The sequence below is a fragment of the Amblyomma maculatum genome, chromosome 1 (genome assembly GCF_055883805.1).
Source record: "Amblyomma maculatum isolate TAMU_Amacu chromosome 1, ASM5588380v1, whole genome shotgun sequence".
NCBI lineage: Eukaryota > Metazoa > Arthropoda > Arachnida > Ixodida > Ixodidae > Amblyomma > Amblyomma maculatum.
In genome coordinates, this window is record NC_139344.1 from 214,934,918 (window position 1) to 214,955,649 (window position 20,732).

At 44.9% G+C, this 20,732-nt stretch overlaps 1 protein-coding gene across 5 annotated transcripts in view; it reads left to right on the plus strand.

Moving 5' to 3' along the window:
- Positions 1 to 298: 298 nt before the first annotated feature.
- Obsc (Obscurin) overlaps positions 299 to 20,732 on the plus strand; it is a 195,875-nt gene continuing 175,441 nt past the window's right edge. For all 5 annotated transcript variants that reach the window (XM_084590270.1, XM_084590275.1, XM_084590271.1 and 2 more), the window contains exon 1: positions 299 to 414. The gene's annotated coding sequence lies outside the window, so the exon portion shown is untranslated. The remainder of the gene's footprint in view (positions 415 to 20,732) is intronic.

Sequence of the window (20,732 nt, forward strand, 5' to 3'; positions counted from 1 at the left end):
CTGTTGGCTTCCCAAAATACGCGCAGAATGAAACGCAAGACCCGGCCTGTGAGGCACCACCTAAAATAGACCGCTCCAGGCCTAGACGTAAGGCTGATGTCAGGCCGTCGGAAAATAGCCGCTAGTCGGCAGAGCCGAGGGTCGTCTCTGTTTTGCCCTCCTCCGCTCTGACCCTCCTCGAGGATCCAGGGACCGCCCCGGCTGCTCCAAATCTGGCTCGAAGCGGCAAGGAAGCAGGCACCGCCGCAGACGCAGTGCCCGTCTCTGCTAAGCCTAAGTCGTGCGGCCGTCCCCGCGGCCAAAGCTCAGGACAACACCGGCGCTGCTGCGCGCCGACTGCGGCCGACTCGGTCTGCGTGCTGTGGGCTTGTCGAATGTGCTGGATTTCCTCGTGTCGCCCCAACGGAGCGCAAGGTGAGGGACGCTCTCCGCGCGCGCAGGTGCCCGCTGCTGGGCTGCTTGCCGCTGACCCGAGGTACGCTGTCAGCCACTGACAGCAGTGTCTTGGGCTGCGAGCCTTTGTGTGCTCTGCCCCCCAGGCGTCGTGGACGGTGCTGAGATGTTTGCCTTGCCTTCAGCGCTCGCTCAGCAGGCCTCTCCTCTGAGCAGCTTTCGTGTGTTTACACTGTTATGGATGAGGTGGTATTCTCGGAGCCAGTGTGCGACCAAAGGGCCCTTATATATTGACACGCGTTTTCAATGCTAGCGACGCTGCCGAGGAAAGCGATATTTTGGTGAATTTAGCTTCTGAATTTTCAAAGTTGTCTGAGTACGGTGATGACGTCTTATTTTCATTGATCTGCAAGTTGATGCACTCTTGCGGATTATGTAAGACGAATGGGGCTCACTTTTACCACAGCCATATCTAGGCCTGAGGTTATTTGCTCGCAGTTGTACGCACTAATATGGAATGAAGTGCGGTTATCGCCTGCTATCCTGTTATCGTCGTCCGCGATATAATTGTTACGAAGCCCATCATCTGTTGTTCATAAATGTTAGTCTGCATATGTGGAAAGCGTGCAGTTGTTAGCTGCCGTTTTAAAACCAGCGTCAATTCCAGCGCAGATTATGAGTGCTATTGTTTCAATGCTATCGCCTCAGAAATTAGTTAAATTGACGGTCGCAATGAATTTACACTAACGGTCATCGTTCGCCCTTTCATTCTTGCGGACCCCTTCACTTTTACCTTGGCAGGGATCACGTGAAAACATTAGTTTGTCAAGAAATAATTGCGTCCCTTTAATGGCTTTGCTCGTTAGGTTCAAATATATCTCCGAGCATCCTCACCGTCGTTTCATTGCGGTTCGAGACGAAACATTGCCTCTATTGGTAAGCTTAAAGATATTTTCCCACCCGTGCCATTCTTTTTGCTTGTCCATTTTTTTATTTAAGTGCGCAATACATAATAGCCTAGTTTTCTTTAAAGATAGCTACCCTGGCGTTCTCGAGTACGTATCAAAAAGATGCACTTATACGCGTAGTTTGTTTCTAATATACCTATATACTTGTAAACACAAAAGACTTTTATGGATTGCCGAGAGACTGCTCAAAATGTCATGAAAAATAATTGATCGTGCAGAGCTAGTGCTAAGGCCAGGCGTCCTGTTCTTCCTTGTAACACCTGAAAACTAATTAAATATATATATTTTCCACTTCGTGTCCCACTGAGATGGGAGTTGTTAGGACCAAATTCAAAATGATTAAAGCTCTGCCGTTATACTACTTTACATAGTCGTCAATATATTGCTGCTTACCAGTCAGCTAAACCGCATGTATATTTGCAACGATAAAATAAGCAAAATTTTTTTATGATCTGCATTTACCGTCTAGTATTTACTAGTCTGCCCGAAAATAAATTTGAGGCATCCACCGTCACGCCTAGTTCCCTGTTCTCAAAAATGAGCACATTTCTCGAGTCGATACACTAGCGTGCCGTTTTCGAAACTAATTGTACCATTTTACGATTCGAAACAAGCGCATTCACTCATTTTGTTTGTTTTATCATGTAGACGTGGCTAACTACCAAGTCAGATTTAGGGGCGCCTGAAGGTTCACTTGGCAATGTACCAGCTGAAATACTAACACGTCATACTTTACTGTGGGCAAAGATATGCCCTTGAATTTATTCATTTGTCATCCTAAAGATAGCGACGGGAATTCATAGCATCCACTTTCACATGAGGCCGCTACACAAGTAGCAAAATCGGTTTCCATTTATTCCCGAGGACTTTGCTTACACTCCCCCTTCCACCAGTGCAGGCTAGCAAACCGGTTTCTTTTACCGGTTAACCTCCCTGCCTTTCCTCCTCTTCATCTTCTCCTTCCTCTCGCGCTTCTAAGTTTAACTCTTTTTACTCCAAGTGGTTAGATGACGTTAAAATTCTGACCAAAGAGAGTTACTTTAACCGCATAGAGTATATCACGCTAGAATATTTATTGGAGCAAAACCGCAGTTACCGTCTTCTGGACGCACTAAGCCTACTCTCGAGAACTGGCGGCTCACTTCGGCCGCCGTGGTCAGTTCAGTGTCATGTGCAGATTTCTCGGACATCACTTGTATTTATGAAGATACTGTGGAATATTGTAAGACAGTATTATGAGGGCATTGATGGGAATGGTGTTACCTTCAGATGCATACCAGGATCAATTGCTTTTAATGTTTCTCCTGCTCTCGCATCGAGTACGATTGCCACAAAAAGCCAAATGGGTGCATTTTTTATCACACAGAGCAGAAAACTAAAGCGTCCCGAATGAAGCTCTGCGAGTATACAGATATTTATGGTGCAGTCTTACGATATGCAGAAAACTGCGTTCATAACCAACTTTCAATGTAAAAACAATGCGCTTGTCCATAAATTCTAGGCATGGTTCCTTGAAGAAGAGTTTTGAGACTTGTTTTTCGTAATGAAATTTCTTAAGCGATTTCCTCCTCCCTTTCGCTTTCATATGTTCTCGGAAATGATAGAACATAACAAACGAATGCGTACAACAGTAGCCAAATTTGTATCATATGCACATTCCACGCGCTTTAAAAATAGTTTATTTAGACCTTGTTTTCAAAGATAATCTCCAGGCTAGACGCCGAGGTGGCGCCTCATTTACTGTAACGTCACTTTGTTGCAACAAAAGCGTCCAGTAAGTTCGTGTTGCGACGTACAACTCCTCACAAGGTGACTTGGCTCTTTCTCTGTCGACCTCACAGAGAACGAGACACCCTCTTGTTGATTTTGCGTTTATATTCTACGCCTCACGAAAGCTGTAAGTTATGTTCAGAAATAGTAAATAAATGTTTGACGTTGGTTTATAGGGCCTCACTTTCCAAAGCGACTCAGGCTATGAGGGACACGCTAGTGGTGGGCTTCGGAAATTTCACAACCTGCAGTTTAACGCGCGCAGACATCGCACAGTACGGGCGCCTCGATTTTCTGCATCGAAAAACAACCGCTGCGGCCTGAATTCAATTTCGCGTCTTTGAAATCAGTAGTCGAGCACCACGACCACTGAGCCACAGCGGCGGGGTGGACTAAACGTGCGCACGTCGGCTCCGATAAACATTTCACTGACGAGTGGCTGCCAAAGCTCGCGGGCCTAAAAGAACTGTTTAAGGGTGTTTGTTTCACATGCATTTTTGTTGCGCACGTAAGCATGCACGGTAAACACAAGCGCTCTTTTTTCCTTCTCTTGTGCTTGCCGGGCATTTCTTCTCGCTATCAAGCAAAGTGTGGCAGGTATTTCTGTTCGCTCTGCCTCTTCGTCGTGTTTACGAGTTGTGTTTCCTGTTAGCGAAACCGAACACTGGCTGCTTTCTTTAACCCCGCTAGAAAAGTAGCGTGAAGCGTCAACGAGGCTGCAGCCGCGGGCGTAGCAACACGGACCGGCACACTCTCCGGGGTTAAAAAGAGATCTGGAGCGCACCCGTATTTTTGGCAGCGCCTAGTGGCGGGCCCGTGGCTGAATGCGAGGCGTGTCACGATATGAAAGACCCAGTAATAGCCCGTTCAGGCCAAGTGTTTGCGGGGGAGCCGCTGCGTGCTGAAGCTGCGGCCTTCGCCATCTGGAGCATGACCAGCTCGTGCAAAAAACCCCGCGGAGGCAGATCAGGGCGCCAAGGTTGGGCGCCTTGATAGCGGCGGCAGCGGTGCGACAGCCAATGAGCGAGCGCAACGTCAGCGGTGTTTGCCGGCTGCTCAGGTTTAGACCGCGAGATTTTGACCCGAACCGCTGAAAGCCTGAATCAGCGCTGTTCGGTAATCAACGCACTAGTTTTCTGCCAGCTGTTATTTCCAAGACTTCATTACGAAAGGAATACGACCAATACGTTATTTTTTGCTATATATCAATTTTTTTCTTACATTCCCTGCCGCTAGGAGGCGCGGTTATCACCGAGAGGTCACGAAGTCTTTCCCAATTTTTATCTTTATCTGATTGAATAGTAGCACCAGTTATACCTCCGCAGGTGAAACTGAGGTATTCACCATCGTAAACCGTACTGCTAGAATTTCACCCACTTCTCTCCCCAACTAAATACTTGTTGGTAAGGTTCAAGTATTCATAGTTACCTCATAAATTTTGAATGTTTAAGTTGACTGCCGCTCATAACGCACGGTGTTGGGCCATGTTAGTACAGCTTCTTCGGACGAAGCCAACGCTTCAGAGATTTGTCGAAATCGTATCGTGCATGCGTCCAGTTAGCTCTGCTGTTACTTGCAAGTAGTGCTCATTTTGATGCATAAGTGGCTGTGAGGTGAAGTAGTTAATGAAATGACTTGCTGAAAAATAGGTCCGCTCGCACGCAACCAACTTATTTTCTTTGCCTGCTCTGTTCAAGTCTCCAGTACTTCACTAGAGTCTAAGTTTAGGGCTTAAGGATCAGTAAGGGCAGAAAATGACTTCAAGAAGTTCGCACTTTATATCATGTTAACTGTGTTGGGTGGGAGATAGTGCGAAATAGATAAGTATGACCAGTGTCATCGCGTAGTAGCTAGCGCTCACAAAATGCAGCGGAAGGTGTCCCCTGCGGCGTAAGTGAATTTACTATCCTACACAAAACCCACAACTATTCGAACATTAAGGGCAAGAGGAAGTCGAATACATGTTTCAACAGTGTTATTTCATTGTTTATTATTGATTTTTAAATAAATAAATAAATAAATAAATAAATAAATAAATAAATAAATAAATAAATAAATAAATAAATAAATAAATAAATAAATAAATAAATAAATAAATAAATAAATAAACGAATGAATGAACGAATGAAGCAGGATTCCAGCAAGAAAGTAAAGTTGAACATGCCCGCCAAGGCAGAAGAAGGCGCGCGTGTTAGTTATTTCAGGCTAACAATGTCTCAACGTAACGCAGTGCATGGATGCGCGCTAAAAACATCAGCTGGCCTGCCATTATTCCCCTATAGAGCCTGGCATTAGTACGTACGATTTCATCAAGGAGCCTTAGTGGTCAAAATTATGATATGCAATTCTAAAAAATTCCGAGAGCACTGTGGAATGTATACACTGCAAAAATGCGAAATCCTGAGCGTTGCTAGTGCACATGGTGCATCACGTTTGCTCTCGTTATTATTATTAACAAAATGCACCGTCATTATAATTGCTAATGCCATCATTGTCATTTTCACTAACTGGTGCGTCATTGTCATCGCTAGTATCATCCTCACTGTAGACAAGGAGAATTATGACGTGCGTTTCACGACCCCAGGCGTTGCGTAGTTGGTTAAAGCGCTCTTCTGGAGATCCGAGGAATGGAGGTTCGATTCCTGGTGTTGAATTTTTCTGATGACGTTAGTTTCAGTTTTTGGGCGATGACGTCATTTGGCCGACAACATGACCGAACGAAACCGACAGTAAGAGCCATTAAAGACTTTCGCCTTAATAGCTGTGGCGATGAATGCTGTCTATTTTCTACATTACATCGGCATGTTACTGTTCTTCTCCAGCGTACGAAAGACAGGGATGGTGCCTGCGAGTGCAGTTCTACTGCGGGGCTCCTTGGTTTGGGGCAGATTTTGACTTGCTAAATTTTCAAGCTATCAATTAAGGATAGAATATAGTGCGCCATTCCTGTGGTACTATACTGTTCCGAGGTGGCCTGGATTAGGAGTGAGGCAGCAACCTTGCAAGGGAACAAGGCAGTTTTTCGTCCGCAGCGGTGTGCCTTAATAAGTTGACTACCGATTAGGAGAAAGACAATGCATTAGCTTTACAAAGGTTGGATAGAAAGAGTAAGGTTTCAAACTTCTATTAAATTGCTTCTCTGTCGAGATAGAGAGAAGAAAGGAGAAACAAGGAGATTTAGCAGGTGTTCATCTATTTAATGCTTTACATATGGGGATTAGGCAAGGGTAACTAAAGATAAAAAGGACAGCATAAGTGTCATTATCTATGCGCATACAGTCGTCCGAACAAGCATGTTAAATTTCCAATCAAGAACTGCCTTTGACGACCTACACGGCGAATGAAAGGCGAGGCGCTTCCAAAAGTGCTGTGAGTGTAAATGAGTCCACATATTACGATACTGTCTCCACTTGAGCAATCTATCCAAACTGCGTTTACACGTCGAAAAGAGATCGAGGAATACCAACCAGCTATTGCCTTCTTTGCTTTGTAGTTATTTCGTGTTCTTTTTCTCTGCGCAGCCCTCGTATGATGATGCAAAAAAAAAAAAAAAAAAAAAACTCTACTTTTTCATTTTGATTTCTCTTAAAAAAGATATCTTGCGCATCGTAGCGGACGCAAAAAGATGCGGGTAAATATTTTTCCGCGCAAGAATTTCGAAATGAGATCTTCTCCGCATTCAATTGTACGCGTTTACCTTGACGGTGCCATGGAACCGCGGTCGGCGACCGTGCGCTTCGAGTTCTCCAACGCCGAGTGTAGCTAACGAATAACCACGTAACTTAGCCGAGCTCTACAAGAATATTCAGTGCGAGAGCTCCTTTATCCAGCTGTGTTCGCTCGAAGAAGCTTACTTCTTCTTTCGCATTAGCGTATGAACCATATCAAGCCTCATTTTCACCACGAAGATGATTGGGTCGAAATGGCATGTGCGCTGGTCGATGGTGACCGCTGTTTTGATGCTTCTATACGCAAACACTGAAAGGAGTGTGTCCCTCTGCCAATTATTTGCTTGCTGCGACACCCCAGAATCGCATAGGCGAAAAAGAGGCGTGAAGACGGCCTTTTTTGTATATTCATTTAATGGCCGTTAACGGAGACGACACGATGTTGGAAACAGGCCAAGTTATGTAAGCATTGACGCTCCTTCTGTGCCTGAGAAATGAAGGGCAATAGAAAGTCCCTTGAAGCCACTTGAAATGCGATAGAGTTCGAATCTTTCGTTGAATTTCCTTTGTATGTTTGCGTCATTTTTATTGCTGCTTTCGTCAGCACATCACCTGACACTCATCGGTGGCCGAGGTAGGTCGCCGAACTATTTGGGTGGGCCAAGAGACCACTTCTAAATTTGACCTGAGTTCTCTTTTTTTTTTTTTTTCATTAAATACAGACTACATGATTCCGAGGCATGAGGAAAAAACAGCCAGAAAAAGGCAGCTGGACAGAGCCTTACGCCACCGTCTCGGCATTCGTGAAGCAGAAGCACCGACTTGGTATGCGTGATGTTTTTAAAGGAAAAACAAATTCGTCGGTACAAATTTAGCAGTTTATTCTCACAGCAAAAGAAAATTACAGCCAGATTTCACTTAAAATTGCACAAAATGAAATAGTGTAATCATGATCGTACAGGACATTTTCTTAAGCATTAAATAACTGGTAAAATTGAGAAAGAGTACATAAGGATACCTGGACACATCAGGCAAAATAATTTGCATTCAGCATTGATTTTAGCCTTTATCAAAGGTGAGTGAAAGATGAGCCTTGAAGGTGATGTTAGTTTTCAATGTCGTGGCCATCGAACCACTTTGACATTCTGGGTAATCTGTTTTTCGGCATTTGTTGACCCCATGTCGTCCTATACGGGACATTCCAAGACCTTTATTGCATGTTCAATAGGCTGGAATCGCCCTTTCTGTCATTCCGAATTCCTTAGGAAAAGTAGAACCGTTATTTACTTTTTGCCTTAAGGCTTTCCACAGTCGGCAGTGATATAATGGTTTAATCGGGGACACATCATAGTTCTGAAACATGTGATGTGTATGAAAATAGCTGAGAACATGTTCAACAATTCTTAGGAACCTTTTCTGTAACACATGCATTTTCTTCTGGATTCTCCCGAGTTGCTGATGCCCAGACTATATGACCATAGCTAAGTATGGAAGAAAACAGGGCGTTATATATAGGCGCCATAATACTTCGTGGCGTTATTTGGCGATTTTGGTAAACTACATAGACGACTTTAAAAAGCTTGGCTGCTGCTGCAGCGATGTGTATATTCCAAGACATAGTTTCTTGGATGACTACACTTAATATAAAATTTGGTACAAAATCCACGGCAGTGGAAATAAACTCTATCAGCTGTTCTAGAATAACGTTTTTACGTTTACTACGAAATAACATGGTTTCTGTCTTACATGGATTTATTTTTGGACCATTTCATTTCTCCCAAAGATGCAGTAAAGACTGAATCTTTGGGAGATATCTCCCAAAGATTCAGTCTTTACTGCAAGATGTTGTTATCGTTTCCAAATTTATTACTCCTTTTCACCACTTGAAAGAATGCTGGGGCCATCAACGTAAATAAAAAAAATGTGTCGGCGAGTACGATAGGTACTAGATCATTAGTGCATACCCTTTGTCAAAAGAATTGTTTGTTTCTGAGCCTTCCCAGTATTGAAAATATAATGAAGGTAAGAAGATTGCCAAAGCGACAGACTTATGGCTCCCACTCAGAAAAAACGCCGTTTTCTCTCGGCTTCCGGCTTCCTGTCGCGAAAATCTTGATTGATCTACATGGTCATGACGTCACAGCCACATAACCTTGCGCGGGGAATTTCAAACACACACACACACACACACACACACACACACGCACACGCACACGCGCGCGCACACACACACACACACACACACACACACACACACACACACACACACACACACACACACACACACACACACACACACACACACACACACACACACACACACACACACACACACACACACACACACACACACACACACACACACACACACACACACACACACACACACACACACACACACACACACACACACACACACACACACACACACACACACACACACACACACACACACACACACACACACACACACACACACACACACACACACACACACACACACACACACACACACACACACACACACACACACACACACACACACACACACACACACACACACACACACACACACACACACACACACACACACACACACACACACACACACACACACACACACACACACACACACACACACACACACACACACACACACACACACACACACACACACACACACACACACACACACACACACACACACACACACACACACACACACACACACACACACACACACACACACACACACACACACACACACACACACACACACACACACACACACACACACACACACACACACACACACACACACACACACACACACACACACACACACACACACACACACACACACACACACACACACACACACACACACACACACACACACACACACACACACACACACACACACACACACACACACACACACACACACACACACACACACACACACACACACACACACACACACACACACACACACACACACACACACACACACACACACACACACACACACACACACACACACACACACACACACACACACACACACACACACACACACACAGACACACACACACACACACACACACACACGCGCGCGCGAAACGTGGCGTCTTATGCGGAACGAACGTGGTTAAAACGTGACATGTATAACGAATTAAGAGTCGCCGCATGTCTCAAATGATTTAATTTGATAAATACAATTATGTCACTTAAATAAAAATTGCAGGTACATTGCGTTTCACGCAAACTCTGAATCCACGTCTCTATGCTTCGCCTCACAAGATGTTTGCAGCACTGCGAGAGGCAGGGGCACCTCGGTCCAATCAAGATCACGCGCACTGCAATAGGCAATTGTGCTCCTACGCGCCTCTCGCCCCCCAAATTGGGGGGGGGGGGGTGACAGTAGGAGTACAATTCGTTATTATAGTGCACAGGGGCGAGAGGCACTTAGGAGCACAATTTCAGGGGCTCCTCTGCCTTTCGCAGTGCTGCAGATATCTTGTGAGACGAAGTATATTTCCGTGCCAGGCACGCTGCCGATTAGGCCACGCACGGCCCGCTTGAACGGATTCTGAACAAGCGGGGATTTTTACATGTATGCCGTGCGGTCTTTCATGTAAAGTAGTGCGTTACGACTATGTGCTAATGAGTATAGGCGTAATTAGAGAGGACCACAGACCAGTATCGATATCATCCCCCGAAGGCGGAACTTATTTTTCTCCCTTATTTTTGGTACTGCCCCCCTCAGGAGTGTAACACTTTCACGAATGCTGGAGGCGCCGCATTACATGATTTAGAACACCCCCCCCCCCCTTTCTCCCTCGGCTTTACATGTACGAAAGGTATAGTCTTAAAAATCACGGGCCCGAGAAAGCTTCCCTGTGGTTTGCTACAATATAAATGCAATGGATCTGAAATTGAATCATCGGTATTCCCTGTTTGCATTCGGTACTGCTAATAGGACTGAATGCGACAAGCAGGTTTCCCTCGATAACCTTAATATTCAATTTATTTTTCATTTGCAGAAATTCAGTGGCTCATGTGTCTAATGCTTTCGTGTAATCGACAAGTATTTCCATACCTAGCTTCGCACTCCGGTCAATGATGCTCTGTGAAGGGTGCTTTGTGGTCGCGTGACCTCTACGGCGTCACCATCATCTCAGCTCAATCAGGGAATGTCTCCTTTTAGGGCGAGATGTTTTGGTGCGCGAAGAACTCTAATGCTCTCGCCTTAAAAAGCGCGGCATAGGAGTGCGTTTCGTAAGCTAGAAACTATACCGACAGAAAGATCGGTAAAGGCCTCCTGGTATTACAGAATATGCGAGAAAATGTTTGCTTGGTTTATGGTTTATGGATTTTAACGTCCTATAGCAACTCAGACTTCGGGACTTGGGGTATTTTAATGCGCACTGATATAACACAGTACACGAGCGCCTTGCGGTTCGCCTCTACCGAAACGCTGCCCCCCGTGACCAGGATAGAACCCTGGTTCCTTGGCTGAGTAGTCGAGCGCCCTAACCAACTGAGCCACCGTGGCGGGTCGCGAGAAAGTGTGGCCAGTATAAATGTGTCGGCGTTATGTCATTGTAGCGTCATATTCTTGCATGAAAAGATATGCTTTCAGAAAGCATAAAACTAATGTAGACATCCAAAACGCGATATCCTATTCATGGCACGTATAATAGTGTGTGTCGAGACGAAGTCCTTTTTATAGCACTGCTGTAGCTTATCATTTATGTGGTGTCATCATTATATTAATTGTTGTGACGAACTAATTCTTTGAAGATAATTGCCATCAAATGAGTGAATTTCTACGGAAGCTTAATTACATACATCTCTTTCAATAACTTGAGATATGAAAGGGTATTGTCCCCATTTGGTCTATTGCAATTCTAATTTCAGCACTGGAGTTGCTTCATGATTCGGCGCTTAGTAGCTTTCACAAATTGTTTTTAAGTTCCAGAAATTCAATAAAACGGCCTGGAAGGCCGACCAGATCAGACATGTCTTGCTGATGCGACCTGTACTCTTCCATTTCATATTCACTTGAGCAGCTAAATTTACATTTCAGCACCTCTTCACTAACTGAGAAGTGTCTAGCGACAGCTGATGCCAGTTATGCTAAGTATGGCAGCCAATATTTATGCACTGCGACTGCGAAAATAGAACATGTGCATTTAACTATGTGCGGAGTCTGCTCGGTTGCAACGCACCTTCTGGCGTGGGAGACTGATCGGTTGACGTTCGCTAAATGTCCTGGGTATTGACACTACGAGTCCTGGGTATTGACACTACGACGTTGTGTCTGTGGCCTCTGATAAGATGGAAGACTAGGGAAGTATGTTGGAAGAGCGCCCCGCATTTGTGAAATTGGTACTATCAAATTCTCAGTAAGCTACATATCTACATTCGCAGTAATAGGTCGGCAAGCCTGAAGTTGCATGTCAATAAATTTGTTGTGTAACAGTTTACATAACCTATGTAGCACAAAGTTGTCTATGAAGTAGGGGCTCGTGCTGGGCCAATGAAGGCAGCCCAGAAGGGTCCCGTCTGGTCTTCCCACTTGCGCCTTAACCGGTCTCAATTCGTACCCGCGTAGGCAGCTTAAGTAGGGCTGCCCACATTCGGCCCATATATCCGAATGTGGACAGCATATCAAAATCACTAATGGGTCTTACTCTGTACATGCCGGTGCCATCCTTGATCAACGTACGTTTTAATGCTCCTTTTGGTCAACTCCTCCAATATCTCAATAGCACCAGCGTGGGCTCTACAGAGGTCACCCCAATTTAGGCTGGCCCACGTGTTGCCCTCATGGGTAGAAGCTGACATTTTCGGGTCCCACTAACCACCAAGTGTGAAACATTAAGTGCTATTTCTGTACTGGTATTCTGTACTGAGCAACATAGCAGAAGTTTATTCCCTAAACTAGAATAATGTAGGCTGGCGCTCTTTGCCTCCTAAATGTTGACGTGAAAATTTTATTTTTGCGCTCTGTGTCGAATAATAATGCTACAGGGAAGATTCGGAGGTAGTCCAATACATACTTATAAAGCGGAACAGTCACTGCCGCATAATGTCTGGCAATGCGTAATTGACAGGTGCAAGAGTGAATTAAAGATGTAGTATTTAGCAATGACATAAGTATGCTTAGAACTCTTATGGGACACCCCCAGAAGAGGCAGTTACCGGCGCATATGTTGCATAAAAGTTTACCCTTCAATATAGGATGGAGGTGTTTCGGAGGGTTAAGCCCGTCTACGGTCAATTTGGGGCTCATTGTGGCCTTCCATGTGCCGCCCCAATTGGGCTTATGTTATTTTTACCATATAAAACCTTAATATATGTTGCACTTGCACGCAAATACACCTTTTGTAAAAAGATTGGAGCCCAAGGGGTCTGTTTCTAATCTGTCTAGTGGCGCCTCTAGCATTCGTGGAAGTCGTTCACGTTGGAGAGAATAGAACAAAAAATTCTTCTTACCTTTCATAAAGTTGGAACTCAGAGAAGGCATTACGAACCACGCGGTGTAGCTCAGAAGCAAACCCCATTGGCTCTAAACTTTTGACAAAGACTATACCTCAAAAATAAAGGCCCATATGGACAACGTCCAGGTATGCCCGCGTTTCAGCCCCGCCGCGGCCCATGCGGGACCTATTCAGTTTGTTAGTGGGCAGCTCCATTGGGCTAGCCCATCTCCTATCTTCTTAATGCCCCTTCCCCGCAAGAGATCGATGTGGGAAGGAAGTGAGTATGACCGCTTTCTAGCTCCGCCACAGACCAAGGGGCAGCCGCATTTGGGGTAGCCCAGTATTTTTATGAGTAAAGCTCAGCCACAGTTCCGTCAAACCTTCCATCCAGTACCCATAAAGGACCCGCGTAGGCAACCTGCGGGCATGTCCCTTTCTACAGCCCATGCGGGACTTATTAAGCTTTTTAGTGGGCAGCCAAATTTAGGTTAACCCATGTTTTTTTTTTACATAATGCTCGAATTGGCTTTGCATCTGCCCTAAAGTTCCTCACGAGGAATCCTTGAGGGCCCGATGTGGGAATATGTGCTCAGTTAGCTCGTGGCATGCCTATATATTATTCCCAAATGGGATAAACAAGGGCAAGCCCAATTTCGCCCGCTTGCTCCCTAAACGGGGCCCTTATGGGTATTATAGTGTTTGCCACAGCTCAACTGGCCCGTATGAGCCCCAGGGGGGCCCCGGTTTGTGTTGTTCTTGGGAAGTTCATTCAATGAAAGAGGTAGTTTTAAACCCCTATATGCGCTCAACCATGCTTCAAACATCACATATGGGCTGGTTAATTACTTGCGCTTTTGTTACGGGTAGTCAGAACCTTTTGTAATTTCTCGCAGCTAAATGGGAGGCTGACAGTGTCCAGAAGGGAGCACAGGCATATTACTCAGGAATTTAGGTTGTCTGGCTCAACCGCTGTTATTTTCAGCGTCATGCCGGCAAGGTGTCATACTTTAATACTTCTTACTTGTAAAAGAAAAAGAAAACAAACATTATGGAAAACAGAGTTGCATGGAGGAAGGCTCTGTGGAAAGAAGTAACCAACAACACCCATAACAAACGCGTTCGTATGCAAGAGCAACGAGAACACCGAGGAAAAGGCTGATGATTCACTGATTATTAAAAGTAACACCGCCGGCTGTGAGGTAAGTCGAAGCTGAGGACTCAGCATTCAATTTGATCATCTCGACTTTTTTAGCGCGCACTCAAAACTCTTCCCCCTAGCATTTTGGCATTTCGCCTGCCCCAAAGGGCCGCCTCTTCCGGGACTGAGTAAGTGAACTTGCGCTAGCCAGCTAAACGATGCAGGCACTTAGTCACCACCATGAGCTCAAATGGAAGCAAGCACGCTGAATGTTATTTAATTTCCCAGCTTTTCATTTCTGAAAGTTTGGTGCCATGTTGTTTTAGTGATTGGAGCAGCGTTCTTAAGGCATGCAAATGAAAGCCAAAGAGCAGGCGTATTTCGCACCACGGAGGTGTAAAGTGTCCAGCCTGTAGCAGCCACTTACGTAGGAACTCAGCACTCCACTCTTTTCATTGAGACCTCGACATGGTGCCAGTTGCAGAATATACTTCTACGAAGCGAAACTCCCAGAACGAATCAGGTACGCGATGGGAAAGCAAGAAAGAAAGGACAACAAATGGATCATATTGCGATATGGAGATATTATTTTAATCATCTCTAATACAACACCGACGTCCTAAGTGCATGTATCCCGGCTTAAAACTACGTGTTGCGAAAAACATGTTGATACGGGGTTTATTGGGTCAGTTGTGGAGGTTCTCGCGGGGCTCGGGCTCCGCTCTAAGAGCCAAACGCCTCGCCGCTAGCTCTGACCACGTCTGTGGCAGGGAAGACCGAAACACCGAGGCACAGCCAGCGGGCCAAGCTGTTTATTGGGAGTGCCTAATTTTCATCCTCGGCGTCGTAGCAGCCCCACGCGCTCCGGCGATGCGGCGTCGTCTCTCTGGATGCAGATGCTGTCAGCAGAGATGAGAGGAGATGAGGAAGGAGGGGCCGCCCGGCGCGCTACGCCAGTTATCTCATCCCCAACCTCCTCCGCCACAGCACCGGGGGAAGGATGCTAGGAGGGGAAAGATGAGGGGAATGTTGAATTCCCACACAGTACTAACTGACATAACGTCGCGTTATAAAATGACGCTGGGAATTTATTTAGATTGTTGCCAGGCATTTGATATGTTAAAGCACGAACTGGTGCTCAATAGGTTAGGAAGGCATGGTCTCTGAGGAACTCTAATTACGCATGTATACGATTGTATGTTTTGTCACGCTATCGCTTTGCAGAAATTAATGACAAGAGATCGCTAGCCATGCAAAATAAAACAGACCTACCGGAAAATAGTATTCTATGATCAGTTCTTTTCTTAAATCAAGGAAATGACATAGTACTAACTAGAAGCCTGTGTAAATTTATTCGTGCCGACGACTGCAGCGTGTTTCTAGCTTGACAGGACGCGACACGAATACTGAGTGATGCTTGATCTGCATACTATGAAATTATTGAATGGTGTTTGTGAAACTTCTGTTTATTAAGCCGATTTGTAGCAGTGTTAGAACTGATGTTTGGGCGAATTGTATGTTACTTTAAGAAGAACAGCGTGACATAGACAAGGACGGGAGGAACGTGGATGCCTTCATTCCGTTATTGTCTAAGTCACAATGTTCTTGAAACTGAAACAAAGCTTGTTTTTTTTTTTTTTTTTTGCAATTAAGGGATGGTTATTGAGAACGGAGACGGCATTATGTTAGTTAACTTTAAATGGCAAATGAAAAACCTGATAGGACTCTGGCCCCAGCACTTTCGCGACATTTGACCTTAATCTAGTCGGCTCAAAAGTGATAAAGCGACCAGTATTTCAATTAGGACCCGCAGTCCTTTTCCATTCAGTTCAAAAGGTTCCTGTAGGGTTCTAATTTTATTCACATCTCAATCACCCTGCCATGGGTGCTTAGTGGTTCGGGCGCTCGACTGCAAAACAAGGACAGGGGATCATATCCCGGCCACCGCGGCCGCTTTTAGATGGAGGCGAAAAGCAAAGAGCCTGTGTACTGTGCGATTTGAGTGCGCGTTAAAGAACCCCAGATGGTCGAAATGTTGGGTGACCTTCACTACGGCATCCTTCACATTCTGAGTCGAGTCGGGGTGTTAAACCCTATAAACCAAATCAATCCACACCCCAGTTACTGCACACTATCTGTGGAAGCACAACAGCACACAATCTTCTTATGCTCACCTTGTTGCAAAAGAAAGCGATCCGGGCCATAGAAATTGTTTCCTTTCTAGAGCACACAGTCACTCTTTCATAAACACATGGTAAGGCTACTCTTACAAACTAACCAAGAGCATTAGAACTGCAGTGCGGAGTTGTCAAGAAGTCTTGTTAATTTACTCGTACTTGCGGACATCACACTTGTATCGCTATCGTCATCAAATGTTCTGGAAGACTCCATTTCCGCGGACAGAGGATGAGTGGAAACGCATTTCATACGAATACCTATCGTGCTTAATGATGCCCCGCCGCGGTGCAGTAGTTAGGGCGCTCGACAGTGGTTAGGAGGGAGATCGAATCCCGGCCGCGGCGGCCGCTTTCCGACTAAGGCGAAAAGCAAGGCACCCGTGTGATGAGATGTCAGTGTACGTTAAAGAACCACAGGTGATTGAAATTTCCGGAGCCTTCCACTATGGCGTCTCTATAGCCTGAGTCGCTGCGGGACGTTAAGGCCATAAACCAAAACCAACCAACCATGCTTAATAATGCCATTTTTAGGGAGCATAAATGTGACATATTTTAGTAAACAATGTGTTTTCAATAACATTTGCAGCAACTGAATACTTTTTGGGGTCGTTCGATGTGTCCTTAAGTTATTGTATCGCCCATTGATGTAATGCATGAATGACGTTTCAGTTGTAATACTTTATTTGCACCAAAATTATGCATGTGTATCATTGTGGTTTGGCGATTATATAATCTGTCTGCTCTGATATAAAATATATTCTTTGTCGATGCTGTCTCGGCAACAGGAGGCTTGGTCATACTGTGTTTGCATTTCCCCATTTCCCCATTTCCTCCATCTTCCCTTTTCACTTTTGGCAAATAAATATTATTTGATTGGTAATATTGTCTTCATAGTTGACGTTGATGATTGAATTTGCGGTAAATGTTGAAGTTTGGTTTACAGCGACTGTGTTGAAGAAATAAGAAAGAGAAAATTCAAGCTCCAGCTTTAAACCTGGCCCCAACGTTTCCCGCAATCTCCAACTGTTTTATTTGTTGTTGTGGTGAACAAATGCACTTTGAGATGGACCAGGCCTTCCCATCATAAACATGATAGTGTGTACGGAAGAAAGCTAATAACGAAGAAGACGTCAACGAGCTAGCGGCATGGGAGAAATTATAGGAATTTAGGGTCTCGCTGCATAGCAGATATGTATTCCGGTTTTACCGGAAGACCTTAGAGTTCAACAGATCAATGATAACTCACGATTACCATCACAGTACGCAAAGGGAAATTAGGTGGTTGGGGATAGCTAGACAGTGCACTGATGAGCTTTCTCGGAATGCAGACTGCATAAAGAAACATGCGCGTGGATAGAAGTGGCAGAACAGGCGATCTAATTAATAATCCCTAGGTAATTGGAATAAAGAAGAGACCATATTTATTTAGAGAATCGAGCAGGCTCTAAATAATGTAATAGCCTAAAAGCGCTGGAGAAGAGACTAGTAATCTGCAAAAATCAGGTCCACACGCTGAGAGACAAGGACATCATTGTCATTGGCAATATAGAAAATATTGTTACTTTAAGCGTGGTATTATGCGCATACCTGCGCATATTCTGCGGTAGCCGAAAATCATAGCGATTATAACGGAGGTAGCGCTGCGAAAGAGGTGCTCAGCCTACTAGTAAACGCGAGTAGAGAGTGTTGCAAGAAATGCAAAGGGAGAAAATGACCGTTGAGGTTCAGGTAACTGCGGAACTCATGAAAGGCGGAAGGAAATATCGTGTTAGAAAAACTTGTTACTGCGTAACTTCAGAGGATCTCAAAGGAACCGGAATCTTTGAAGAACGGTAGCACTATCTTAATACATGGAAAAGGGGGAGGTCAAGAACTTGAAAATCTACATACCGAGAAACTTATTTTCCGCAGCCTAGATGATATTTCCTGGGGTAAATGCTAATCAAGTTACAGCAATGAGAAATTGCTGTCAATCAAAATATCATACTGGCTTTAGGAAAGGCTATACTCGTCAGTAGACCGTATTCACACAATCAGTCAGGTGGCAGACAAGTGCGCAGAATAAAACCGGCCCTTATATACAGCCTTCATAGGTTATGAGAAAGCATTTCAGTCATCGAAAGCTCAGCCATCATGCAGACAAAGCAGAACCAGGGTGTAGAAGAGGCATATGTCAAAGCACTCGAAAGTAACTATAGCGGCTGCACACCCGTCATAATAGTCCTGCAGAGAGAAAGTGATGAAATTCCAATCGAAAACATTATTACGAAAGGAAACAGTATGTTTACAATACCACTTGTTTAGAGGAAGGATTATCGTGCATTCGTCGGGGAGAGTTCGCAATAAAATGTAATGTAGAATGCCTTAGTAATCTATGGCACTTCCACGTTGATGGCATTGCATCGCTAAGGCATGCATTGCAAATCACTGTCGATGACGTAGACATGCAGACGGAACGGTAGACTTAGAAATCAATATGAAAAAATCTAATGTTGAATAGTCTTGGAATGGTACAAACTTTTACGACGGGGAGAAAAGCATTGGAAGCTGTCAGGGTGTACATGTGCTCAAGGAAGGTGGCGAATTGTATGTAGATCAACAGGATGAAATAAATAGAAGCCTAAGAATGGACGGTGAAGCATATTTGTCAAGTGATCTCAGACCATGAAGAGCAGCTTACCCCCAAATGAAAGTACAGAGTGCTTATATTATTTTACCTATGTGATGGGAGCTTGATGAGTAACGCAGACGCTTGAAATAAAAGTGACAGCGCAGCGATCTCTTAAAGGAAAATGAGAGTTACAGTGTTAAGAGACAAGAAGAGAATAAAGCGGGACAGGTAGCAAACGCAATATCATGTTGTCTAGTCAAAATCAGCTTGACCTCGCCACTGGTGAACAAAGCGGCGGCACTGTAGTCCCCTATTCTTGAACGCTTTGCTAGGCCGTTTCTGAGTGCGTCTACGAACAGAATTGTTAGAGTGCGTTGTGCCTTGGCGCTAATGAATAATACAAATACATATTTGCAGTACTGCGACAATGCTTTAGGCGAAAAATATTATTACTGAAAAATACTCGAACTCCATGACGACTGAACCGTTTCTGGGGGCGCTGCCACCGGAGACTTCAGAGGGTCGCTCCTGGCGAGGCTGCTGTGAACCGGTGGAGACTCTCACCGACTCACAGTAACAGGGTTAATTACACCGATATCAGAGAGGCCTTCGTCCTGCAATAAATAGGCTTATACTCTCATTATGATTTTGATAAGTGTATCAAGGTAGCGCAAAGAAACGCGCACCAGCGCCACATAACGCAGCAGCATTTCTCTTCAATTCCTCTTCTCAAGGAGATGTGGTATTATGGTTAATGCTAAAATTCACCAAGTACAGGGCCCTGAAACTTCAACTGAACCGTTTTAAAAAAGTCTCCCTCCTCAAACGAGGACTCGTTTTGCGGTGAAACATTGACCATAGTGCTTACCTATGGTTTGGCCGCGTATATTGAGAAATCAGAACCGCTTGTGAGGAAGCAAAAGACGCCAACGCAGACTTTCCGGCGAAGTGCAGTGCTGTCGCCATCTGGATAGCCGCGCGCATTGCAATGCTCGCCTCGGCAGTTCTCTGTCGTGACGCTTTCCTCTACCCACGCCAGATGGTGCCACCAGTGCCCTTTGCCAGAAAGTCTGCGTTGGTGTGTTTTTTCACCAATCTCATCCCAGAAGGTTGTGGTTTCTTATCATGCGTGGCCAAACCAGGTAAGCGTCATTTTTAAGCTCACACGCTACTAAAGGCTCCACAACGCGCACAGTTTCACCGCAAAGGAGCCTCCGGTTTCAGAACGGTTCCGATAAACTGCACAAAAACTGCATTGCTTTTAGATGATTGAAACGAATTAAATTGGCTTTCTAACTTCCATCATTTACTGGCAACATTACGAGAAAAATAAGACAGTGTCGTCTGCTGAGTTGTCCAGTGCAAACCTATGGCTCGTTGTCTCGTGGTAAAAATGTCGACTGCATACTCTGTTTTTCATCTAAGTATATGTTTAGCGGTCATTTCTGAAGTGTTTATTCTGTCGAGGTTTATTTCCTCCAAGACTGGCTGGTTTGAGATGGCGGACCCTGCTCCT